Source organism: Zonotrichia leucophrys, chromosome 11 (genome assembly GCF_028769735.1).
Source record: "Zonotrichia leucophrys gambelii isolate GWCS_2022_RI chromosome 11, RI_Zleu_2.0, whole genome shotgun sequence".
In the NCBI taxonomy this organism is placed as follows: Eukaryota; Metazoa; Chordata; class Aves; order Passeriformes; family Passerellidae; genus Zonotrichia; species Zonotrichia leucophrys.
Genome location: NC_088181.1, coordinates 573940 through 600711, shown reverse-complemented (window position 1 = coordinate 600711; position 26772 = coordinate 573940). Strand labels below are relative to the sequence as shown.

The window sequence follows — 26772 nt, the reverse complement described above, 5'->3', positions numbered from 1 at the left end:
GTCCCGAATAATAGAAAGCCTTTTGCTTCTCTCTCCCTTCCTCCCTCCTTCCCTCCCCTCCCTCCCTCTTTCTCCCTCTCGTTCTCTTGCTTCATATATTATTATCTTCGCCAGTGGCTCCCTCATATGACCCAGAAGGAATAAATGGAGGTTTTGCATTCCATGTATGTAGCTTATAAAATAAAGAAATAAAATAAAAACTCGGAAGCCCCTGTCCCCAGGCAGGCAGATCCCCCCAGCAGCTCGCAGTGGGTCCCCCCTCCCGGCAGGCTCGGCAGCCAATCTCCACGGCGTGCCGGGGCCGTGGGCAGACGTGGAGCGCTCGGCGCGGCTCCGGCGCGGCCGCAGACGCTCTCCAGCCACATGCGCCCGAGCGGACCTTCCTCCCGCCACCAAGCACCCAGCCTTGCTCTCCAGGTGGGTCCAGTCCATTGCTTTGTCTTTGCTCGGCCCAGGCCCCCCTTAGGTATTTCGTTTTGCTCTTTCAGCTTGATTTTTTTAAAGTTGCTTTGGTTTGGTTGGTTGTTTTTAAACCATTGCAGTCTTTTTTCACAGTGAATACTGTCACTCTTGGGTTGGTTTTGCCGAAGGAGATGACCTCCCAGACAGATTTAGTCATACTATTTAAAAAAGGGGGGAAAAGAGCATTTTCCTGCTCAAATACTTGGTTGAATTGCCCAGTGACCAGAGGGGAGTGACCTGGTGCAGGTCAGGCTGCTACTCTCCTCTTCCCAGCTGTCCCGTGTCACATCTCTGGTGAAAAGAGAGGAACGTTGCCAGCAGGGGTAGGAGTTGTTATTCCAGAGACAGAAAGGACATGAGGAGGGAGAGACACTTGAAATTTCCATAACCAAAGTCCTTTCTCTTATTTTTTAATCAATTATAACCCGTCCTTGAATTTAATCAAAGGATAGTTATTTTGTTTGTTTGTTTTCTCTTTTCTAATATGGTATTTGGGAAACAGAATGACTGTGACCTCTGGGTGAGTAAATGAGGGACATTTTCCTTTCCCACTCAGTGAAAGGAATGAGCTTGTGGGGTTTTTTGTTGCCTCCAACACCATTTCTATGGGCATAAGGACTGAGCAAGCCTGCCAGGGTCTTGGCAGGGTTCTCCCTCTGCTCTCACTCTGTGATGATGGTCAAAGCCCATTAGGTGTTGTGACTTGGTGTTGTGTGATGGCTGGAAGGGCTAAGATTGGGAAGGAACTGAAGTTCATCCCATGAGTCCCGATCTGAGCCAGTGATTTGCCAAACTCCTTGGTCCCAGACAGAGACTGCTGTGGGACAAACATTCCGGCCTTTTCCCAAAGGGTGTCCATCCCTTCTCAGGGAGTGTGGGACCATGGCCAAGCTATGAGCAGGTGGGAACCCAGCAATGGCAAAACCCAACTATTTCAGTCAGAAATGGCCCAAAGTCATTCAGCTGCTTGTAGCTGAGAGTTTGATAGTGAACATGGTGGTCCTGCTGGGTTTGAACTTCATGATCCTAAAGGTTCTTTCCCACCTTAACAATCTGGGATTCTATACATTAAACAAAAACCAAGCAAACCAAGTGTTGGTCCTCTCTCATGTTTCTGAAGTGCTCAACCATTTTTCTGGGTAACCTTTACCTTTTGTGTGCAGCCTGTTTTATGGTTCTTCTGCAGGACAATCTTTGGTCATTTAATCTCCGGGAATAAATCCCACCCATGATTTTTTTTGAGCAGAGAGGAGGCCTGAATTAGGAAAACTGCTCTGTCCTTTCCAAGGGGGAAAGAAGAGGCAGGACAGTGTGGGCTCTTGGAGTCCAGCATGGGTGAGGACCCCACAGGTTCGAGGCTTCCTAGTGATGGACTCCAGCCTTGACAATAAATATACAGTAACCTTTGTAGTAACTATATCTCTATTTTCTTTGTTCCAGAATATTCCATATATCCCACTTTTTCTTCTGTCTTTTTCCTTTCTGTGTCATTAGCAGAAGTACTGATGCCTGCATAGGCTTCATGAAGAAAATTACTGAGATGTGCTTTAGATTTGATTTAACCTTATTTTGACTATTATAGTTTAATGATTTTTCTTCTTTTAATATGTATTTAAGCATTTTATAAAGTCCCTTTCTGTCCCATAAATCTACTACATAACCTGCCATAATGCAACTTGGATAAAAAAGTTAGAAATTGAATTTTTTTTTGTTTAACAAGTCTTTAAAACAAATTAATGTTTTTTGATCCTAAAACACCCAAATCTTAAACTTACTTTTCAGGGAATAAGGACCTTCAAACTTATTTCTCAGAAACAGAAGGAAGATACCAGATCTGTTAGAAGTACAGATTTTCTCTCTTTTCTGGCGAAAAATCCAGACTTGGCTGTTGCATCTCACTGGGTAGAGCTGGCCCTGAGCCCCAAACAGGCTTGTGTTAAGTGCATTTCACCACATGTCCTTGTATCTAATCACGTGGATATTGTGATCACACACACTCTAAGTGTGTAAATGTAAGAGCTCTCCCTCCCATGCAAATTTATGCCATAGCATTAAAATATTACATGCACTAATCTCTGAAAATGTAGGAGAAAAATGTGGCAAATAAACAAGCATCCTTTCAGATTTACAGGATTCGTGCCAATCATTTTCTGTTTGATCTAGAAAGAAGAACAAAATTGAGTAGAAAACTGAAGTGAACCCCAAAAGCAGTAACAAAGCACTGCTGGCTCCAGACCTGCATCAGTCAGATCAGTTTAAAATGTCTCTGCCATAAACAAACACTGCTGCTTGTAGTACCTGCTCCTGGACAAGCATCTCTGCTTCTCTCCCCTTGCTCTTGTTGGAGCCTTCCACGGGGGCTGGTCCTGCTCAGCCTGACCTGCTCTCCCACTGACATCGATGGCAACTTCCAAAGAGAGAGGGTCAGTGATTGTTCCCTTCTAAGGAAAATTGTTTGTGTAAATAAACAGTATTTCTAGCCTTCCCTTTCCTCCCAAAACAACTGTCTCCTCGTTAGAAAGTGAAGGTGTAGTTTGCAACCCCCCTGAATGACACTGCTCAAACCCTCTTTGCCTGTGTGGAAGAACTGAGGGTGCAGAGATTTGGTAGATTTGGGAATATTTTCTTTGCTTTGTAGTTTGGCAAATGAGGTTTATTTTTTTTCTGGTGATTTTGTTGTTTGTTGGAAATCAAGTCTTAGATGGTGTGACTGAGGGTCTGAAGTAGTATCTTCCTTACTGGGGCAGCTTGGAGCACAGGAGCTTGTTGCATGTTGGTGCAGAGTAGGAATTTGTGTGCTCCAAAGGGGTGCACTGGCAGGGCTGCTCCACAGGGTTTGTGCTCTGCTGTTCTTCTTTGTAAAGTCTTGGGAAACAGATTGGAAGCAATCTTGGGAGATCATTTATTCTGTATTTTTGTTTGAGATGTGATGTATCAGAGCCAGCTCTTGCCATACAGAAAGCACTTTACTGTAATAAATAGCAATGATTTTTGCCAAGTTGAGGTTTGCTGACAGTTCCCAGATTTTACACTTCAGGCAGTGTATTTAAATTACTTACAAGGTGTAAATTGTTGTGTAGCTGCTGTGGAAGTCACGGCCTTTGTACTCCATTCCAAGCAGAAGCAGCAATGTGCAGGAGAGGTGGGATGTGACAGGAGCTGGCTCGTGTTCTCCCCACGTCTGTGGGCACCTCCCAGAGCCCTGGCCCTGCAGGGAAGCCGTCCCAGAACACAACACAACACAAACACACCTGTGGGCGTGTGCAGGTCACTCGTGCCCGAGGCCGCGCAGAGGTCGCTTCTGTTGCTGTGCATTTCTCAAACAAAGACAATCCTTGCTCTCAAGGGTTTGTGTTTTGTTTGCCACCAAAGAGAGAAATACTAAAGAAAAAACTGTTATTGAAAAAGCCTAATTCAATGTTGTTTATTGCTCAGAGTTGTTCTCTGTTGTTTGTAGTCTGAACAGTAGCCACCTCCTGCTTTTTCATTAATCATAATTTTCTCATGCTATAACATCTTTTATCCTTCTCTAATTTTCTGTTGCACTTTGCTTTGGTGTGGAGTTGTTGGTTGGTTTGTTTTCTTGGCCTTCTGCTGTTTCTAATTTGTGCCCTGTATCCACCCTCTGGAGCCCAGGGGTAAGGAAATGCAGGAGCAGGGATCAGGACTGGTGCTGGAAAGGGAGAAGGAATATTTGGGATGAACCAGAGCTGGGCCTGGCAGGTGCCAACCCGAGGGGCGGGTGGGCACAGAGTGAGGCTGCCCTGGCACAGGCACAGGCGGGTGAAGGATGGCTGGGCCTCGCAGGGCAGCGCTGGAGCTGCCTCTGAGGCTCCTGCCCTGAGGGGTGGGCACAGGGCACAGGCGGGTGAAGGATGGCTGGGCCTTGCGGGGCAGCGCTGGAGCTGCCTCTGAGGCTCCTGCCCTGAGGGGTGGGCACAGGGCACAGAGCGAGGCTGCCCTGGCACAGGGCACAGGCACAGGCGGGTGAAGGATGGCTGGGCCTCGCAGGGCAGCACTGGAGCTGCCTCTGAGGCTCCTGCCCTGAGGGGTGGGCACAGGGCACAGAGTGAGGCTGCCCTGGCACAGGTGGGTGAAGGATGGCTGGGCCTTGCAGGGCAGTGCTGGAGCTGCCTCTGAGGCTCCTGCTCCTGCCCTGAGGGGTGGGCACAGGGCACAGAGAGAGGCTGCCCTGGCACAGGGCACAGGCGGGTGAAGGATGGCTGGGCCTTGCGGGGCAGCGCTGGAGCTGCCTCTGAGGCTCCTGCCCTGAGGGGTGGGCACAGGGCACAGGCACAGGTGGGTGAAGGATGGCTGGGCCTTGCAGGGCAGCACTGGAGCTGCCTCTGAGGCTCCTGCCCTGAGGGGTGGGTGGGCACAGGGCACAGAGTGAGGCTGCCTGGCACAGGGCACAGGCACAGGCGGGTGAAGGATGGCTGGGCCTCGCAGGGCAGCACTGGAGCTGCCTCTGAGGCTCCTGCCCTGAGGGGTGGGCACAGGGCACAGAGCGAGGCTGCCCTGGCACAGGGCACAGGCGGGTGAAGGATGGCTGGGCCTCGCAGGGCAGCACTGGAGCTGCCTCTGAGGCTCCTGCTCAGCCGCAGCTCCATTAAGCCACAGCCCTCGGAGCAGAGCAGCCCCTCCATCCTGCAGACATTTGCTTTACGTAAAGCAGCTCGCAGCTCTGTGAGTATTGATGTAGACATTACCACAAATCGCCACTTAGGGACCGGCAAGAATTGACTAACTGGTTTCAGATCCAATACACATAACCTGATCAGACGCAAACTTTAAGTACACTTGCAGTCGTGCCAACTGCACCAGCGGGGAAGTGACTCTTCTGCCGGCTCTTTAAAGAGGCCCTGAGGGGAAACCATGAAAAAATAAAGATATGGACTTAAGGCTTGTGCTGCAACAGTTGTAAGGTGAAGAGTTTGTCCTGGCATGAAAAATGAAAACACAATTGCTCTTTGCTCTTGTTTTGTAAATATTTTTTTATAAAACTCAGCAATTTGGGTTTTAAAGTCAGTGTGGATTCCTGAGATCATTCTGAATCTCCTTGATATTAAAAGGCCTGGATGCTCTCCTGTTCCTTGAGAAAGGACCGTTCATGCTGCCAGTTAGGCAAAACATTGACTTAGGGAAGAAATACAAAAGCAAGTGAGACCATTTCCTAATTTTCATTGTAAGTGGGATGTTTTCCAAAACTCTGGAGATGTGCAGGGCAGAAGAGAGGCTGGAGCATTAGGTGGCCCTGGCTGATGGCACGTGTGGGCTGATCTCATGGCTGTGTCTGGGTGTGGGGAATTCAGCAGGACCTCAGGCACGAGGGTCTGGCAACAACAGTGAGCTCTGCTCTGGCAGTGCTAGAGACAGCAGCATTTCGTGGTTTTGGCATTGACTCGTGGTGTCACAGCTGAGAGCTCCACTCAAAAAGTTGGCAGTTGTGAATTTTTTAGTAGATCATAACAATCAAACAGGATTCTGCATGCTGGGATTGAGAACTATGGAATGATCAAAGAAGGCGGGAAGAGTGAAAGACAAATTCAAATAATTAGTGGGAAATGGAGCCTCTTGTGCAGCTAAGTTGGGTGGTTCAGAGAACAAATCTGTGTTTAGCTGCGTGCATCTGAGATGGGGAGGGAGGAGAGGGGCTGGTGCTCCCGGCCTGTGCGGAGGAGAGGAGCAGCTCCAGGCTTTTCATGGCAATGGAGGCTCTCGGGCAGCCTCACCCTGCTCTGCCTGAGCGCGGGCGCTTCTGCTCGGGCAGCTCTCAGCTGCGGCTGCTGTCCCGTGCTTAGCGCTCCCAGAACTCAGAACGGCCGTGGAAAGCCCAGGAGGGTCCAGCAGGGCACTGAGGACTGTTTTCTTATTACTAAACAGGGAGATATTAACAACACAATGTAGGAATAAAAAAAAAAAAAGCAAGCAAGCAAAGCCGGCCGCCTGCTCTTTTCTTCTCGGCATTATTATTTGTGACAAAGCCTTTGGTCCATTTTTCTTCATAATTTGCAGGACTCCTAATGGGAACAGCACCTCCCAATTACCATGGTTGCCAAAGGCTAATTTGGTTACCCTCAGGATCCACAATAGAGAAACTGTGTCGGCCCTTTGTAGATATTTGCATACTATACATACCGGGAATGTAAAACAGCTGCCCGGGCCCTATTCCACTATCATGGCAATTATGGGTCATTAGCTTTTTCTTTTTTCTCCCCTTTCTCCCTCTTCTTTCCTTGTTCTCATCTTCCGAACTCTGCCGGGCAGCAGCAGCAGCAGCAGCTGATGGCTGTGGAGGGAGCAGCAGCAGCAGCAGCCGGGGCTGTGCCCGGCCCGGGGCTGGGTGACAATCGCCTGTCCCCGCGCTGTCCCCGCGCGTCCCGGCCCCGCTGCGCGCCGTGCGCGTGCCCGTGCGCGTGCCCGGCCCGAGCCGTCCCCGCCGCGCGCGCCCGGTCACCGCCCCGCTCCTTGGGGACACTCCCCGCCATGCCAAAACTTGCCCGCGCTCCCAGGGGCCCGGAAATTAAGGGAGGGCACAAAGGAGAGCTCCTCTTAATTTGGTCGGGATTCAATTTGTTAATGGCCGCAGCCTTTTAATAGTTTATCTCCCTTTTGTTCTGGGCAGCGTTTACAGTCTTGGTGCAGTTTACAAGGAAGTGATGGTTTTGCATATACATTAATTTTTTTATGAACTGCTAATTTTATTGACAATAAGGATAGATTGAAAGACCCAAAGCTTTTGTGTTGTTTTGTTAAAGCAAATAAGTAAAGCACAAATGTAAATTACATCTCCAGGTTCACATTAGAGGTTTGCAAATAATACTGAGCTAATGGTTATTGCTAAGGAAAATAGCACTGGGATCAATATTCTATACAGTAGAACGCAATACCTCTCTCTCTTTTAATCACCTCATTGCAGAAATGGCATTGAAATTTGAAATCTCATTTTCTCCATTTGTACAAATTGAACATAAATCATTGTGAGTGAGGGGAGGTTTCGGGCAACTTCACTCTTTGTGGGATTGCATTGCTAATTAGTGCTGGAGGGAAAGGGGGATAGAGCCAGGGCTCCACTGGACTCTGACCTGCCCGTGGATAGGTCTGTAAATAAGAAAACTGAATAAATTGTGGGCTCCATCTTCTCTGCACCGGGGCCTTCAGAGCAAAGGCAGCACTTGTTAGAGTCATTTCTTACCACCTCTAAAAATGGGTAAATAACGAAGAACAAAATGCTGACATGGCCTTAGTTGGTGTGGAGTGTACGTGGTGCTGCACAAAGGCGGAGTGCATCTGCTTGCCCAGAGCCCGGGAGGGCCCGGGGCACTGCGAGTACCCAGCTGTGCCCGCTGGGGGATCCGCGGCTGCTCACGCTGCTGGCAGGGCTGGGGAGGCCCTGAAGTGCCATTCCTGCTGCCCAGGGTCTCTGATTTGCCTCAGCAGTGTTTGTGAGAGGAATGCCCAGGAAGAACCTTTGTTGAGAACTTTGAAACCTTCCCCTGTGGGGTACTCAGCTGTCCTGGGCATGCTGGCAGCACGTGCCACGTGTGTGCCCCCCAAGCAGCTGATCCAGACTGACTCAGGTCATCACAAACATTGAGAGAAAGGTGATGACTCTCAGGCCAAGAGATGGGAGAGATTTGGAACAAACAGGGTTTCATTTGTGTGTGTGGTGACAAATCCTATGAGTGGGATACTACTGTGAGTGTTGTGGAAGGAGGAGTTGGAGTGACTGGGAAAGGTTCACACAGAGTGGGAGAGTTCCAAGCATCACCCCGTGGATAAAGGCTGTTTTAAATTATTCACCATCAGTCCCAGAGATTTATCACTACACCTGTATTTTTCCATCATTTTTGTGCTTTCTAAACCACTACAATAGGAGATAAATAGGGAACTTTATGGGAGAAACTGTTATTAAGGCTCATTATATAAATTTGTTCTTGCCATCTTCAATAGCTGAAAGTGAAGAAAATAAATAAAATACCCTTGGAAGTGAAGAACAAACACGGAGCTGGCAGAGCTGCTAGAAGAGAAGAAATACCTCAAATAATTTTAGAACGTTGGGGGCAGAAAGCTCAGACTCAAACTAAGGGATGATTTGGGTCTAACTATTTAAGACAATGAAAAAGAGATAAAAATTATTAGAAACGTTGATTTTAAATCAAGATGCTATTTAAAATGCATATTTAGTTTTAAGGAAAGATAAGTATACATGACCGAAGTTGGCTCATCCATGGCTTGGTCTGTGCTGTCAAGTTCCAGCACATTGAGAAAACATAAAAATATATATGCTTAAACAAAAACCAGTTTTATTTAAACTCTTCTGGATAAGTACTCTAAAGAGTGGGCAGGAAAAGAAATGGGGGTAAAATACCCTCCTGATAAAGGTCTTCCTTCAAAAGTGGTGGACTTTGGGTTTAAGCAGCTGGCAATGCTGAAGCAATGGGGAAATTAGCTCTTTAACTAGTAAGCTATGGACAGACATTTATTTATTTATTGTGTGACTGACTGAAGGGTTTGCAGTTTTGCACACAGAACAGCTTATTTTGAAAACACAGAAATAATTTGGAAGCTGTGTAATTTGCTAACATGTAGAGAGCCCCAGGGTCTCACAGAGTCCCCATGGATCAGTCACGGGCAGAGGACTGGGCAAGCTGAGCTCCAGAGGCTGCCGGAGCTGGTATGCTCAGGACTGCTGTGGAAAGCATCACATGGAAGAGCTTTGCTGAAGACTGCCCTTCCCAAGGCTGAGGCTTTGGGATTGCTGGCAGAAGGGCCAGGTCGGGGCACCTGGACAGGGGACAGAGCTCTCAGCTAAATGAGGCGGGGGGATCGTGCTCTGAGTCGATATTTTTCTTCTGAATTTATCATCTTGTGCTCTACAATATAAATGTTTATAAATTAAATGCATTCATAACTAAGTGCTGCATAAACAATTGATAAATAACTACAGGCTGCGTGCACGGATACACTGATGTTTGTGTGCCCGGTATGGATGAGGCACGAGCAGCTCCTGGTGCTGCAGAGTGCTTGGAACAGTGGCTGTGAATTATCTGCTCCTCATATTGATGGGATATTTCTGGAGCATAAAGATAATAATTAAAGTGTCACTTTTTTTTAGTTGCATTCCATATGAAGATCTGCTCAATATTTTATAAGTTGTATTTAGCTTCACTGGTGCCAGTAGAGAGAATTCATTTTGGGAGCAGACTAGATGAGAAAGAAGCTGCTATATTTTTAAAGAAGCTCCCAGCACAGGCAGGCTCCAGCAATCCCAGCTGGCGTGTGCCTGGAATGCTGCATGCCTTTGGTGCTGGCAAATGTTACAAAGAGCACAGATTCCGTAGGATAAAGGTCTGTCCTTCCTCCTGCCCACGTGCAGGAGCTGGCCAAAGCACACGGCCCCAGAGCAGGAGCTCACAGCGAGGTGGTTCAGAGCCAGGCATCCCGAGCAAAGGGAATTTCTCCCTGGAGCAGTGGGAGCAAAGGATGCTCTGGGTAAACACAGCAGCTCCTCAGTTTGTGCCTCCAGGCCAAAAGAGAGGGCGTGGGAGGAGGAGGAACAGGCTGAAGGGAGGTGAAGGCCTTGCCCGAGGGCCGTCTCCTGGGAACGATGCTCCTCCTGCAAGGTTATGTCCGCAGTGCTGCTGGGACACAGGAGACAAACGTGTCCTCAGGCTCCTCCAGCTCCCTGACCGGGGCACAGGGCAGCTGGCAGAGGGGCTGTGGGGGCACAGGAGGGACCAGGGGTCCCCCAGCAGAGGAGCAGGCGTCAGGAACGCGTGGTGAGCCGTGCTCAGGGGCGCCTGGTGTGAGGAATCCACCCACAGAGCCCTCTTTGGCCAGCCCCGGGCCCACATCATCTCCCCTGCCCCAAACGAACCTCACGTGTGATGGAAGAGGTTTTTACAAACCTACAGAGCCCAGAAGGAGAGAATTATTGTATGAGTAATAATAAGCACTTAAATAGCACTTGACAATTTGATTGATACAAACATTAACAGATTAACTCCTGCAGGACCTGGTGATGGATCTGTGTTTCCCTGTATTGCAGTTGGAGAAACTGAGGTATAGAGGCAGATTAATTTCCTTGCTGACCCACAGTGTGTTGCTGGCAAAGGCGGAATTAGAATTAGAGACTTCTTAATGACCAATTAGCAAAATTATGAAACAAAAGAGCGATAGCTCCAACAGCAAGCTCCAGGATCAGCACGAGGGGACACTGCATAGCCTCAGTATCCTATACCCAAGTAGTAATTTTAGTCAAGAGCTCATAATTGTATCTAGAAATAAGGACTATTTTTATCATGTGTCTTGCCTTGCATTTATCCAGTTCTCTATTTCACGTCTGCAGATTCTGGCTTTGCAGATATTTATCTATATTTAGATGCATGCAAATACAGCTTTAGCAGTAGAACCATAAAATACAGCCATCCATAAACTAACTGGGATATATGACTCTCCCTACTTATTGGCACTGCACTTTTGGGTATGTACATTAAATATGTGTCTATTTTACTACCTGGAGAACACAAAATGAGTGAAATCCAGCTATTTGCCTATTACTCTTTGACTGAAAAATCGTGTATGTTTATAGTTGAGATAGATACACGGTTCCTGCTGGGCTGTGGTGGAGTCAAGGTGTAATTGATGACTGTGGGATGAGGGCAATGCTCACAAGGAGGGGGGCCCTGCGTGACTTACGGGGCTCAGCCCAGACTAATGCCAATAAATCGTTTGTGTCACGCCACATCTCGGCGTATTTTGGGTGTGCTGCATATTTTACAGGCAAACTATTTCAGAAAGATGTTAGAGACTTCAATAAATGATTTGTATCATTTTTCATAGACTTCTCCATGTGAAGGCAGACTGGCAGTTACCAGTATCAAGTTGTACAAATAAGATTTTAGAAACCTTTACTTATAGAAATATATATAATATATATAATATATATAATATATATAATATATATAATATGTACAATAATGGGAAGATTTTAAGATCAAACATATCTCCGACTTCCTAGGTGTAAAGTGCTTTCCTCATTTGATAAAATATCAACATCTTTATTCTGTTCTTAGTGAGCTGCAATAGTATTGGTGGCCAATATCTTGTCACCAGTGCCTGGATGCGGTTGTGTGCCTCACCTCAAACTGGGCTTTGCAGATGAAATTTCAGCAGAAGTTCGGGATGTTTGAAGGGAAAGGGATGGAGGAGGGTGAGGGTGCAAAGAGCGCTGTGTCCACACACGGGCACCTGCACCCAGCCCCTCTGATGGCAGCCCAGGGCACTCAGGACTTGATACGGGGCATGGAAAGCATCCTGATACATGTCAGCCAGCAGGAGCGGATGAGAGGAAATCCTGCATTTCTGAGGCACCGGCGTTCCTTTTTGGCTGCTTGTAGCCACGCTGGTGGCCTCGTGCTGCGGGTCCTGGCGTGGCACGGGGCAGGGAGCTGTTTCCAGCACAGGGCCTGATCCAGCTGGCATTTAGAAATGAAGGCACTCCCAACAAATCAGGCGGTGCTGTGAGACAGGAATTCCAGCACAGGCCCAGGAGCCTCATTGCAGTGCTTGCTGAGGGCTTGGAGGGGGCTGAGGCACCAGGGCAGATTGCTGGGAGCCCTGTGCTGCCCCAGCCCGGGTCAATCCCTGCTGGGCCCCCATGGCCGTGGGATCCGCTCCAGAGCCTGCAGAGGGACTCCAGCCCCTCGGAGTGCCCGTGTCCAGCCCAGCTGGGACATCAGCAGCCCAGCATTTGCAGCATAATAATAATTCTGCAGATCAAAGCAGCTCTTCTTCAGACAATTACAGTAAAATTGAAGCTCTCCTCCAAGAGGAACGTGTGCCCTTGTTGTGGTTTCCCTTTTTTGCCCTCCTTTTCTTTCTTTCTGTCCCCCCCCCTTCCCTTTTTTTTTTTTTTATCCTTTATGAGCAAATTGCTTTTTCAGGGCTATAGAAAGAACCGATTGGAAGCTGAAATCCTCCCTCTCTGCCCAGGGGTGGGATTCCCAGGGTTAGACATGTAACATCTGAAGGGTGATTTTTTTTAAAATTGATATCCGAGAATAAAAGAGAGAATAGTAGGAGAAGCTGATCAGGAATGAATAAAGTCTCCTTTTAAGCTGAAATAACCTTCCCCCCCCCAATTTTCCCTCCAGAAAAGCCGGACTGTAATTGCTTGCAATCACTCGGCACAAATTGTCTGTGCGTATTTGCTTTTTAATTTTGTATAATCTGGTCCATTTCGCTCTCTCTGCCTTTGAGCTTAACCTCTCTCTTTCTCTCCCTCCTTTTCTCCCTTGCATGCCTTCCCTTTCTCTCGCTTTAATTCTTCGATGCTGCTAAAAAAAAATTATTACTAATTCACAATGATCTTTGATGGCTTTTACTAAGGAAAAGGCACTCAGGAAAAAAAAAAAAAGAAACTGAGTGGACATGTGCTGCAACTGGTGAGATTTCTGTGTTATCTTTGAAGTGTTTGTTAATTTGTGTATTTATTTCATTTCTGTTTCCTTAAGACTCAGCAAGCTGGTTTAATCCCTCGGTGGGACGCGGGGTGCAGCCCTGCTGTGGCCCTGCTGCTCCTCTGGCAGGGAGCCCCAGGCCCTGCCAGCATCAGTGTCTGCCCCGGCTCAGCCTGCGCCTTGGGAAATAATGCTTCTGAGACGTCAGTTGTGACTTCCGAGGTGCTTAGAATTTAAGGTTCTCGTTCAGATTTTGCACTAAAATCTTCTTCAAGCAGATGCCTGGGAGCTGCTCTCTCAAGGTTTGGCCCAATGTTGGAGGAGAAGCCTAGCTGAAGTTCCAAAATAAATTTTGTGTGCTGGAAGATGATACCAGAGGTCCTGGTAATGAGAAAATGCAGAGATACCATCTGTCAGAGTAGCTTCTCATCATTAATGCTTTAAACATTTAAAGATGAGTCCATATAGCTTGGCGGTCTGTCAGCACCAGGGAGAGGATCGAAAGGCTGAAGACTTTGACCTCATTGCAGTTTTTTGATTTTATTGTTTAAGCAACCCCTGGCTTTGGCAGCTCCCTGTCCAGCCCTGGGGCAGCTGGGCCGTCCTGCTCTGCCCTGGGAGCCCTCAGCCATCGGCTCCTCTTCCTCTTCCTCCCCGCCTGTGGCTCCCCAAGGCACAGCGCCCTGTCCTGGCTCCGTGCTCGTGGTCCTGCTGCCTGGCAGTGCCTGAGAACTCCTGCAGTCTCTCTGACATTTCTGTGGATGATCTGCTGCAATATCGTTTTATGTCTTTTATTTGGGAAGCGTTGGTTCAGTATTCGGCCGCTGCGTTTTGGGGCTTTTCCCTGCCCTGTTGTTCAGGATTTATTCTCATTCTGACAGTGAAAAATGTTTTAAAAACAAAAACTCAATGAAAATTAATGTAGTAATATGTACTTTCTTGTAACTTGGGATTTTTCCTTGCCATTTCCAGAAGCAGTGCTTTCACCCCTCTCAGATTCTGCTGGTAGTTTGTTTGTTACAAATGCTCTGAATTGTTTACTTCAAAGGAAGCATTAAGGCTTTATTTTCTTTTTAAAGAACTTCTAATGAGTAGTTCTAATCATGAGCAGAGATATGGGTATGAACAGTCCCCAGATCTCCCAGAACAATTTTGGAAAGAACCCGACATGCTTCCCCCATGTCACAGGAGGGTGGGGGCTCCAGACCTGTCTGAAATGCTGTTGCTGTTCCACTGGGTCCTGCTTTCTGCAGCTGAGAATTTAACTTCCTGTTTGGAGTCATTTTGGAGTCATTCTGTGCTGGGATGCTGCTCAGTATCTGCTTTCTCTTGAAATTTCTCCCACAGGTAATTTTTTTCTATTTTAACTCATAATACCTTGAAAGAGAAAAGAGAGCAAACCCATGGCTGCATAGAGAAAGCTGAAAGGGTCTGGATTCCATTCTTCAAACTCTGGAGGGATCAAGGGGCTGCCTGGCACTGGCCTTCAATCGAAACAAAAAAAAGAAAGCTAAAAAGAAAGAAAAATAAGAAAAGGCAGCTTTACCCTCAAAACAAATAGTTGCTAATTTCCAGCAAACAAACCTGTAGGAAAAACCTGAGCAGTTTCAGAAGGAAAATTCCATGTATATTTCTCTTGATGCGTTTTAGGTTTGTTTGTAACAGATTTATAATCCTATATTATTCAGCTTTTCATTTGAAATTCCAATGAGCTGTTTGAATGGTCTGGTGCAGGCTAGGAAGTAAAGAGCATAAAATAGTCCCATTGACTTATGATTTTCTGCTGACTTTTTCATTGTCATCCCATATCTTCATTCTCTGTCATCAGAGCGTTCCGGGAATGTCCTCTGCTGCCTGTCTGATAGCGCTTTGGAATATAGGAAATGGGATGAATTGCAGATGACTCAATAATTTATTCAGATGTGGTCTGTCATCTCTGGGCAGGCTTCAAGCACACGTGGAGAGTGGGTGGGAGATTTTAGACAAGTTTCCTTCCGACTTCCTTCCCATTTTTCCTGTGACTTGTGGTGTCTTCCTTAACAGCAGAGCCTCGTCCTGGAGGTTTCGGAAGGGGCTGAAAAGATGGGAATGGCTGATAAAGCAGCACCTTGTCTGTGTTACATCTCAGCAGCGAATGCCACAGCTCCTGGTGCAACACAGGAAGCAGTGTCTGCCCGTTGAATTATTTTTCTGGATTGGCCTTTTCAATAAGATCTTGGTGGGAAGAGCAGGATCTCTGTGCTGGACCACAGGGTTGGAGAGTGGAGAGCCCCCGTTTTGGCTGGTGAGGGTGAAGGTGGTGTGTTCAACTGGAGCTGACTCCCACCCAGCCCCCGTGTGAGATTTCTGATAACTCTGTGTTTGGACCTTTTTGTTCCCCTGAGCTGTCTCTTCACAAAAGATATTTCAGGGTCTTTCAACCAGTTAGGAAAGTTCATTATATTTTTAATACAATGTGGAAAAAAAATTAAAATAATGATTTGATATACAGGCATTGATGAAAGATGTATTTTTAAAGTAGTAAATTAAAATCTCATTAATATTTCAGTGAGAATATTTTGTGCTTATCTGTTTCATCTCTATTTTTGACCTATGGCTTGGAGTTCACAGCATGAAGGAGATGGTGAAATCTGTTCACCATAAAATGTTAATTATAAGTAAATTACAGCACAAACGTTCAATCAGCCACATTAATTCTACATAAAGTGAATTATTGTAGCAGAAAATTTTAAAATGTGACTGAATTTTATAATCTGCATCCTCCATTTTCTACCTTTGCTCTTAGTGCTGTGCTGTGCTGTTCCTCCCCAGCATGGCTGAGCTCTGTGTGCTGATAAGAAGTGCTTTCTCCTTAGACGATGTTAAAAAATGGAAGAGCACAATTTGATCCAGTTGTTTGCAGCTGCTAAATGCCTCTTACATACAGCAGATTCTCTTTGCTGCAGGGTTGGGAAGGCAGGAGCTGTGGGCTGGCTATGGCAGCCCAAGCACTCTGGCCTGAGCTGGGTTATCTCAGCCCCACGAGTGTTTGCAGGACCCTGCGCTTGGGTTTAATCCTGTATTTGTTTTGACAACCAAAAGGCACGTGAATCCCCATGTAGTTTTGAAAATGTAGCTGGAGGTCTTGCTGGCTCCCTGACCCTGAGGGGGGAAAGGCTTCCTTTGAATCCCAGGCTGGGCTGCAGTGTCACTGCCTTTGTCAATCCGAATGTTGCTGTGGCATTATGAAAGAATTTCTGCTGAGATCGGGGACTCCCTTGGAGGGACGGGAGCAGAGGACGTTCCCCATTTGCTCATGGGAGGTGTGTGTGGATGCAGCAGCTGGGGATCCTGCAGCCCAGTGGGGTGAGAAGGGTTACAGCTCTGATCCATGGGCTGGAGGGCAGGGCACCAGGGCAGGCTGAATCCACGGCAAGCTGGGGATCACAGAGTTTGTACCTCGTGCTTTCATGTGTCCTGTCAGTTCCTGAGTTCTTGCAGATGCCATTCGGTGTCTCTGAGCTGTTGGGCCTCCACACCTGAATAATTTCCTGCTGGTGTGAGATGTGGGCTCCAGAAAACGTGTGAGTCACTGAGAGCTGAGCTGTGAAGTGCTCAGAGGTCCGGGAGACAATCTCACCATTTATTGGGAAATGGAGGTCTCTTTTGTGGGAAGTGTGACAGGAACGTGAAATGAAACTCAAACACCTAAACAAAGTAATTTGTGAAAAGACAATTATTATGAGATGGATTATTTGCATGTATGTACAGAATGTGTAAAACATTCGCTGTGGTGTGTGTGTGTGTCAGAGCCATGGGACCGAGGGCTGTGACAGCTGGGGACCAGCCCCTGCCAGGCACAGGCTGTGCCCAGCCAGCTCTGCTGGGACCTTCTGCATCCTCTGCCTTGAGCTTCCGACATCCTGGGTGCCCGATTCACTCCCACACCTCAGTGTGATCTGATCCCACAGCTCTTTGGGAGAGGTCAGCATCCCTGTGGGCTCTGCTTTGCTGTGCTGGGTGAGCAGCAGCTCAGCACAGCCCTGGTGGTGCACAGCTCTCCCCAAAGGAGCAGAGCTCCAGCTGGAATGGGTGCGTGTGAGGGGATGGTGCTCGAGGGACACAAAGTGGAACTGTTGGAACAGGAGTGGCTGAAGACAGGGTGGGAAAATATGAGTTATCACAGGGACCTGAGGGGTCACCAGTGCACTGGAACTGGACCAGGCAGATGTTTCTGAAGTACCTGAGATGTTCTCAATGTTCAGGCATCGAGAGGCACTGTGTTATGAGCAGACCAAGCTCAAATACAAAGGCTTCTCCTGGCTGCATTCCCCTTTCATGGTTTCTATCAGGCCACCACATAGTGAAATGATTTTCATTTCATTATTTTCATTTGAAATTAAGGGTTTTGTTAGGTTTCAATCAACTGCCTTCATCAACTAATAGTAAACACTTATTTGTCTCTTCTTTTCTACTCTCCCATTCCCCACAGTGAGTTGCTGCTGGGTTAATTGTGCCCCATGTATAGAGGAGGATCTCAGTACAGCCCAAAGGTACCTGGGCAAGGTGTGATCTGCAGGGTGTTGAAAGAACGAGCTGTGATGGGTTAAGGCCCTCGAAAGGCACAAGCACAGAGGGGAAGTGGGGCAGGCTGGGAGCTCCAAGCCCTTGTTTTCCAGTAAGCAGCGTGATTGGCAGCAGGAATAAACACAAGCGGGAAGCTTGTGTATCAATCTAATTGTATAATTGCGGGTTGCTTTCTGCCTGGTTTGATGTGCAGATTGTAGTAATGTGGAGTGTCTCTTTGGTAATTTGCTATTAAATGCAACACTAGGAAGTAGTTCAGTGGTTTCCTGGATGGATACCTGGTGTTTGTGATCTTTACCTGCTGGAGCAGTGCCCGTGCCTGCCTTTTCCTTTTTCTCTTGTTGTTGATTATATAGTGGCCAAAGTTTTTTCAGCAAGTTGCCAAGGTGAGTTAGACATAAAGGTCAAAATGTGATAACTCATTACCCAGTGTTGTAAAAGTCACTGCCAAGAGCTGAGAGCAATGTTTAATTATTCCCTCTGAACTTGTACAAAGTATTATTTTATATATGTTGTAATCAGTACACTGGGAACTCTGCCTGCCCAAACCTCGGTGCTGGCTCTGCTCAGAGCTCCCAGTCAGTCACTGGGCAGGAGGGGAAGGTGGTGTTCAGTCATAACCATGCAGGAAAAAATCCTTAGCAAGGGTAAAAAAATGTCAAATAGTGTCTTCGATGATGGATGTAGAACAAAGCCACAAAGGGAGCAAGCTCCTCCTTACTGGGAGAACAGGAGAAGGCTCCAGCCCTGCCAGGTCCCATGTCCATCTGGCCCATTCCCCTTACCTTGATTACAGTGAATCAGCTGCTTTTCCAGTGCAAATACCCCTTTCCTATTCCTCAGAGATGAATTGATTTCTGGCTGATTCCACACCAGAAGTTCATAGCTTTATCTCAGAGCACTGAGGGCTGTTACAGAGTGACAAAGATATACCTGTCTGAATTCTTGAAGGATCTTCCGACTGTTCTGCTTCTTACCCACCACTGGATTTTTGTATGCTGGTGGTTACATCCTTTTCTGGCTTTGTCATGGCTGGAAAACTGCTTAATAATAATAATAGTAATAATAATAAATAAGTAGAGCTAAAGCCATTGTGGCTTGCAGAGACATGGTTTTTAACATATTCTGCTAAAGACATTTTCAGTTGAAAGGTAATTCCAAGTGGATATTGCCAGGTCAGGAGGTTTTCCAGTCAGGTGAGTGTCCCTCTGTGCATTATTTATGCCCCAGTGTTGATGACAGGATTGTTTTCTGGTATGTTGTGTTGCAGATTCATAGTGGACCAACAGGTCACCAGAATGCTGATTAAAAATCTACAGTATTTCCCTGAATAAAGAGAGTTGGCATCCATTGACCTTTGGCCTTGCTGGAGTTGGCAGAGGCTTTGTGAGGCACTGGTGAGACATCCTGCTCCTGGTGTGACATCTGGGAGCTGGTGGGCAGATAAATAACAGACACCTGTAGGAGTCGAGGTTGCTTCTCTCCCAGCAGTGTTTTGCCATGACCTTGGTGCAGCTCCATCCTGCCTGGCTCAGACACTGCTTGCATCCCCAAAAGTTAACCTCTGAACTCCCCGGGGCTATGCTCGAGCCAAAGATCACCGAGCTTTTAGAGATCAAGAGGATGTCAGTGAGGAGGGACGGTGCGATGAGCCTCAGACACTCATTAGTCCTCGCTGAACGCCTGAAAATAACGAATTTCAGCTTAGTCAACAGCAGTGAAAGACACTTATTGTGTTCAGATTGCCTTGGGATGGCTTCTGCTTGTTGGGGCTGGCAAATGGCATTATCCAAAGGGAAAAGCCCTCTGTGTGGTGTTCCCACGAGGGCGGCTGTGTCCTCACTCCTGCGAATACAAAGCGTTCTTGGCAAGCAGGGTTTAATTAAGAGCCTCCCTGAGACCAGCCAGGCCGGGCCCGAGTAGCCAAGAGAGGCCCTGGCACCTGTGGTAGGGAACATGCTGGGGAAAAGGCTGGATCTCTGGCAAATGCCATCGCTGCTGCCTCACTTTGTGCGTCCTCACGCGCGTTTTTAATATGGCTGCGCTTTGTCTACCTGGAATATGCTAATAGTATTCAAATTAGAGCTCAGCTTTGTGGCTGTCAGCACATACCCCCCAGCTTCCCTCCAGCAAGTGACTAATGGGAACATGTGTTCTTTCTATTTTTGTAAAGCAGGGGGAAGGAGGGCCAGGGCTGAGCACCGCCTGCTTGTCCCCAGAGGGAGCAGAGCCTGCAGCAGAGGGTGGGGACGGTGGGATGGGGCCTGGGGCCGCTCTGCAGACCCCTGCCCGGGGCAGTGGTGGTGCAGGGCTGTGAGAGGCCCCCAGCCCACTCCCCACACTGCGCCTGCCCGGGTCTCTGCGGCTCCCAGCACTCAGATGGGCAGCACAGAGTCCAAACTTTGTCCTTGCATAGGCCATTTTCTTCCTTACCCCATCCCTTTTATTCACAATTATGCCCATCCCTGTATTTGTTAGTGTTCCTATGGCAACAGCTCTAACTGCTTGCACAGAATTGTAATGTCAGGAAACTCTTTAATGCTTCTGTGGATGACTTAATATGATTTAGGAGAAATCCACCTCATCCAGTGCTGGGCACTGGCTCTGGGCCCTGGGGGCTTCCCACCACTTAAGGTCTCTGAACCTGCCTCCCGTGTGGAGCAGGACTTTTGCCTTCTATTGATTCTGAAAGTTGGTCAGCAACAAAAACTAAAATACCAGCACACACTCAGCACACGTTTGTTGTTCCCAGAGGACGGTAAACCAAAGGCCAAAGGCTCAGACACTGCTGAAGCTCCTGGTGGCTTCAGGCTTTTCCAGTCACATATAACGAGTACTTGAGGTAGGGACATGTCATGTCTTGCAGCAGCTGTGGCTCACTGTGAAGTAGGAGCCATGGTGGGTGTCACAGTGTGCTCTCCAGATCTGCTGGAGCCATGGCCATGCTGCTGCTGGAGGCAGCATGATGGGACACCAGCAGGACACCCCGGGCTGTCTGTGCAGCCAGCAGGTCTAGGGGAGGGTAACTCCTGGAGATAGGAAGTCTCTGAATGCAGCTGCAGTAAGGATCTGATACTCAGAGACTCAGAATTGGTACTTTGCAAATACTGGTGGCTCCATAAAGCTGTCCTCCCAGACTGCCCAGGATCTGTGTTCTGGTGGAGAGGCACATCCCCACTCTGCCAACAGGGCTGTGTTGTAGTATGCTCGTTCTGCCTGTCCTGCTTTCAGGTAGGAGATGTTTCCAAAGCAGGATGCTGTCCCCACCTCTCCCTGAGGGACAGATCTCCCAGTCCCAGGGCATGTGTCATTTCTCTCTCGCTCCCCTCCTGCCCCATGCAGCCTCACTGTCCCCACAGAAGGACAGAGCTGGTTGGCCCCGTTTGCCAGCTCTAAGTGTGACTGAGGTGTTGCCTTCTGTTTTTAGCAAGACTGTCAGCACTGCTTTCTGCTCTGGATGAGGAGAGGAGGGTGATTTAAGCAGCCAGGATAGGAAAGTCACTCTTCTTAATTAGCACTAATGCAGTGAAGGTTGTTTTCTGGCCCTGGCAGGGGAAATGGTAATTAATATGGCAGGGAGACAGCAGAGAGACAGACGGAGAGTTCAAGGCCGGCGTGTGAGCCTCCGACCCCAGGGCAGTGCTGGCAGGGGCGGTGGGACACAAAGCCTGGCCCTGTGGGATGCACGGAGCACTGGCCGTGTCTCCTGCACCCCTGCCCAGCTCTGCACCACCACACACGCGGGTCCTTCGCCTGCTGTAGCCTGACCAGCCTTTCCCACCCACAGTTTAACTGCTTTTGTGTTCTAATGAACAACTTCCTCTGCAGGAAGCGCAGCCTTGGGGTTGACTCTTGCTGCTGTCGGTCTGGGTTACCTGCACCCTTGGGCGCATCAGCAGAGCCAAGACCAGAGGAGAACAGGGCTCCCATGTTGCCACCAGCAAGATCAGTGTCTCTGCAGGGCACCGTGCAGAAATGACAGGGGGACCAAGGGCAAGCAAACCCAAAACATCTGCGTGGTCACAGTGACCTCTGCCATGGATCCGTGTGTGGCTGTAGGTTTTTGGACACTGTGCTCAGCTGTAGGTCAGTGTTCAGGCAGAATTAAGGGTGTCTGAGGTAAGGGAGAGCTGAGCAAGGACCTATTATTGTGGGTGGAGTTGGACTGGAGGTGATTACACAAGGGTCTCTGGTAGTTGCATTTGAGTCCCCCTTGGTGCTGCTCCAGTGGCCTTGTGCATCACAGTTAGGAGTTTGTCTGTCAGGATTGTGGTGCTGAGCTGGAAGGTGCTGTGCTAATTTCTGTCCTGGTGAATTAACATGTTTTCTTCAGAATGTGTATTCCTCAACAGGTTTTTTGGCATGCTATGTACCCACAAGCTTCTAGCAGGTTGTTTGGCACCTAACATTATGCCCAGGAACAATGGAGCAGGTTTCCTTAATTTGATGTTCCCAGTTTTGTTGGGAAGTGAAACCAGGATGCTGCCTGGTGAAAGGGTCTGGAGTTAGTAGTGCAGTTTGTAAAGTCATTGAGACTTGTAATTTTAGCTGGGAGAGAAGTCAACCAAACCTCTGAGATTTTCCTGAGTCCCTGGAAGCTTGAAAAACCAGAAAAACACATGTGCTTACAGGATGCACCCCTTAAATGTTCTAATAGAAATTGTTTAGCTGAGGACTTGACTTCATTAAAGGGCCTTGGGATCACCTTTTGAGAAGGCAGGCGACGTTCAAGTAGTGAAGAAAAAGCAGTGAGTGGGATGGCCAAGGTGTTCATGTAGCTGTAAAGCAGCTTGGGAAACTCCTGCAGGGCAGCATGAGCTGATCAGTGCAGTCTGTGTCCAATGGCTGCAGGAGACTCTCACAACAAAACCAGTGCCCAGGGCTGGAGGGGGTTTCTACCTCAGAAGTGTCACCAAGGAGGCCACACTGCTCATGTTCCTCTGCTGAGGCATGGGAGACCTGGGCTCAGAGCTGCTCTCTCTGCTTCCCCTCTTCCTTGCGGTGATAACCCATACTGAATAAAGCAAATAAGTGCATTTTGGATGAGAGTAACCCGTGTGATGTTCACCATGGCTGGGAGCACTGAAGCAAGCAGCAAATGCTTCTTTCCCACAGGAAAACATCAGCCTTAGCTCTTATGTGACCCTTCCTGCTCAGGCATTTGGTGGCTGTTTTTTGGGGGGGAAATTCAGTTTTTCTTCCCTGTGGATTTAGGGGTTTCTCTTTCTGTATTCCAGGGGATTTGTTGGCATATTTTCTGCGCCTGTTCTGGGAGCCAAAGTCTTTCAGCCTAGGAGAGAGAATGAAGGCAGGTGTTTGCTGTGGGGGGCTGGGGCTGGCAGGAGGCACCTGCCCCCCTGCCCAGGCAGCCCCTGCCTGCAGCCCTGCAGCAAGGCCCCGGTGTCCTGTCTGCCACGCTCCACCAAGGACTGCGGGGACACCGCGACACTGTGTCACCTCAGACTGAAGCTGAACGGAGGTCACAAAGGTGAAACAGCAGTATTTTATCCAATAAGAAACCCAAGGATTTGGATTTATGCCAGAGCAGCAAGTGCTAAATCATCATATCCCAACCAGGGGATTTATGGCAGAGTTACAAAGATGATAATTTATTTAAGCACTTGTGCTAAGAATTTTTTTTTCCCCTGTTGATTCTTATTAGCATGGAATGTTTTACACTTTTTAAAGGGTATCATAGTGAAAGAGGGAACATTTGCAGGGAAATGTTATCCAGAATACATACATTGTTTAAATGAGCTGCTCTCCAGCTTCCAGACACGCAGACGTTTAAAGCGAGAGGCAGCACCTGATGTTTTATTAATCGTACACACATCTGCAAACTTTCGATATCTCATGTTTGTAAATACAAGCGGCAGTTTAGAATCTCTTTTAAGATAAAGCATAGAAAAATACGGATTTTCTCCACAAAGCTGATTTCAGGAGCAGGTCATGGTGTGCCAGAGGGATGCTTCCCACAGGGACGTTTCCCAGTGCCATCCACACTCTGCCCCTGCGTGCTGGGTGGGATCTGCTCCATGCCCCATTCTGTCTTGCACTGGTACCACAGGTACATTTTGTATTGAAAAATGTTTGCATTGCTGTTTCTTCAGCTCAGTTAGAGGGGGGAGGCGTGCTGGCTGGCTCTCAAGGCTTTGCTGTGCAGAGTGTGTTGGGATGATGCTCACAGGCAGATGGGCAATGAGGAAGGATGGTGGAGCTGTGCAAAAGGCTGCACTCAAATGAGCAATGACAGAATCCCAGAGAGGTTTGTGTTGGAAGGCACCTTAAAGCTCACCTAATTCCAACCCTCAGCCACAGGACACCTTGCACCAGACACCTCTGTGAGTTATACTCTGGCCTCGGTCCATTCAAACAGATGCTGGTGTGGAGATTGAGTGCTGACCTGAGACAATGGCTTATGTTTGTGAAATGCAGAAGCCAAAACTTAAAATGTACGTATCCTGGAGTTTAGCAAATTCCTTCAGCTGAGGCAGGCTGCAGTGAGATGCCAACTGCTTCAGGTAGGAGATAGATCCTTGCAGGCGGCAGCCAGGGCTGTTGTTGAGGATTGCCAGCAGCACTTCCTGGTGCTTCCAAGGAGTGATGATCCAGCACAGTGATGGCAGTGGAGGAGATTTCCCATTTAGACTGAGTCTACCCAATAGATTGATGTGTTGAGTATGAACTTGTACCAGTGAGGTTTCAGGGTTTGTGTACAGATTTAATCCAGTGGCTAAACATTCCTCCTGGCAGCAAACACAACTCACCAGTTGTTACCAAGAGCCAGTGCTATGGTTTAGTTGTTTCAAGCTGAATCAGCGTGTAGGTAGTACTTCAGTCCTACTGTGCAAGCATCTGATTTTGAGTAAATTATTACAGATTTAATCTTTATTCAGGTCTTTGTATGTGAGTCAGTGACATATTAAGATTGAAAGGTGGCAGGAAAATGGTGGTTGATTCCTCATCAGTTTGTATGTCTTTCTCTGCCTATTACAGATTCTTCATTGTCTGCCATCAAAAATCACAGGAGTAAGAGCATCAGCAGTCTAAAGTGGGCAGTCCTGAAATCAATCTTAATTTCATTTACAGCAGCTAGATTTTGTTTGATTGTAAAAGAACTTCACCTGAAACTGGTCTGGTGCTTGTGGCTCTGCCCTGGGGTCTCTGGGCTGGGGTCCCTGGCCCCTTCTCTGGGAGTGGCTGTGCTGTCATTGTTGGGACCGTGGGTGCTCCCTGGCCTTCAGGGTCCTGCTCTGAACCCTGAGAACCTCAGGTTTCCATGGCTGAAGCCGTTGCTTGTTCAGGGTCCTCTCCGTGTGAGATTCTTGCTCAGGATCGCTTTCTCTGTGCCTGTGTTTCTGATGGTATCTCCAACAATAGACTCGCCTTCCTCCTCTGTCGGTTCCAGCCTGACACAGTTCAGTGCTGCGGCGCCTACGGGGGCTTGAAAAGAGCAGCTCCCCCTTTCTCCCCCCTTCTTTATTTTTTGGCTGAGGCCAAATTCCTTCACCCAGGCAGAAAGATGGGCCGCTCTTACTGGCTTTTACTTTTCGAGAGCATTTCCCACCCGGCCGTGGCTTCCCTGCGGAGCGCAGCTCCCGCTCCATTCGGGGGAGAAGGGTGCACTTTGCGCATCTGCCTTTTGTTTGGCCGGAGCCTCTGGGACTTGGAGAGGGGGAGGAATTGATAAAAGCAAAGCATTTTGCCATAAAAAGAACCGAAGAGGGCAATGCAAGGCCATTTGTGTAATTCCCCAGGCTGTGTCTCTCTGAAAGCGAAGGTCTGGCGCAGTCTGCATAACCCGCTGACTTCGGATCTGCCTTTATCCTTTACCACGTGCAATCCCTTCTTGTACAGGAATTAGAGATTAAAGGCAACTTAACCTGTGCTTTTCTTTTTGTTTTTCTGCGGTTTCCTTTGGCAGTGAAATGGTGGAGCTGCATTTCAGATCAGACAAGGGGGTGGGTGTGAGCAGGGAAAGCCCCCGGCCGTTCCCACCTGGCAGCCCAGAGCTGCTGTTTCACGGTGTGTCCTGGGGAAAGGCCTTGCAGGGCTAAGGGAATTACTGGGGTGTGCTCAGGGCTCCCTCTCTGGTGGCCCCAACGCTGCTTTGTGCTGCTCAGGGGTTTGCATGTGGGGCGTGGGTGTCCTGCAGGGCTGGGCAGCTCTGGCTCCATCACAGGACAGCTCAGGGACCCTTTGCACCTGAACACATCAAACTCTCAGGTCTCGCATTAAAAAATCACTGGTTTGGAGGGGCTGCCCATATTCTGCCACTTCCACTGCTGAGAAATGAAAGCAGAGACACCTTCTTGGGATGTGGTGAGAAATACCTCATGTGTACTGTGGTGACAAAGCAGCCAAGTCAGTGTGTTTGGAGAAAATTGCTCCCAGTGCAAGAAGGTGTTCTGGAAGCTTCTCTGCTGGTGGGGGTCCCTGTGCAAGGAGAATCTGTTGGGGCACCGAGGCTGAGAGCTATCGGCAAGGCACGAGGAGATTAGAGAAGAGCAACAAAAAGGATTAAGGGGCTGAGGGATTGATCTCCGAGGGAAGATTAAAGGAGCTGACTATGTGTAGCCTGGCAGAGAGAGAAGTACAAGGCAGCTGGATAACGGTGTACAGATGTTTGAAGATCTAAATGTGAAGGGGTTGATCCTGTACACCTCACTTCCATAATGCCCCTGCAGAATCAGTGGGCATTGGGTGTTCCTTTTGCACGCCTGAAGCCCAGTACCAACCCAAACTTGGTTATGAAAATAAACCTACTTATGTAAGGATGCTGGTGAAGCAGTGTGAATAGCAACAAGAAATTTGCAGGACCGATATGCTGAAATTTTAGATTTCTCCTAAAATGGAAGGTGCCAAATCCTTCAGCCTGGAGATTTAATCTGCAGAGGTCACTTGGCAGTGAGGGAAGAGTGATCCTGGCAGTGGAGGTTCTGCTTTCTTTACTGCTCCGAGTCTGCACACAGGAGCTCAGGGTCTGCAGGAAGCAGAAGTGTGCTGCCAGGCTTCCCCTGATGGTGTCTGTGGGGAGTGAGGGGAGCAAGGGATGCTTTGGTTTTGGGTTTGTTTGTTTTTAATACACGGCAAGAGTGGCTTTATGGTGGTAATGAAACGCTGGATGAAAACCCAAGTTTCTGCCAGGGATTATTTGATGTTGGTACTTGGAACTGTGACTTCTGTTTGCAGGTGCAGAAAATGAATGTGACACCTCTCAATCAGGTAGTAAAATGTCATGTTTCTCCTATTCCTTTTTTCCCCCAAGATTGTATTTACC

General features: G+C 48.2%; 1 protein-coding gene across 2 annotated transcripts in view; it reads left to right on the top strand.

Annotated features, from left to right (window-relative positions):
- The window catches only part of ZFHX3 (zinc finger homeobox 3), a 384977-nt gene that overhangs the window by 131427 nt on the left and 226778 nt on the right, over nt 1-26772 (top strand). The window contains exon 1 of one of the 2 annotated variants that reach the window (XM_064723579.1): nt 344-417. The exons of the other annotated variant lie outside the window; for it this stretch is intronic. The gene's annotated coding sequence lies outside the window, so the exon portion shown is untranslated. Of the gene's footprint in view, nt 1-343; nt 418-26772 lie in introns of those variants that run through there. 2 annotated transcript variants of the gene reach the window in all.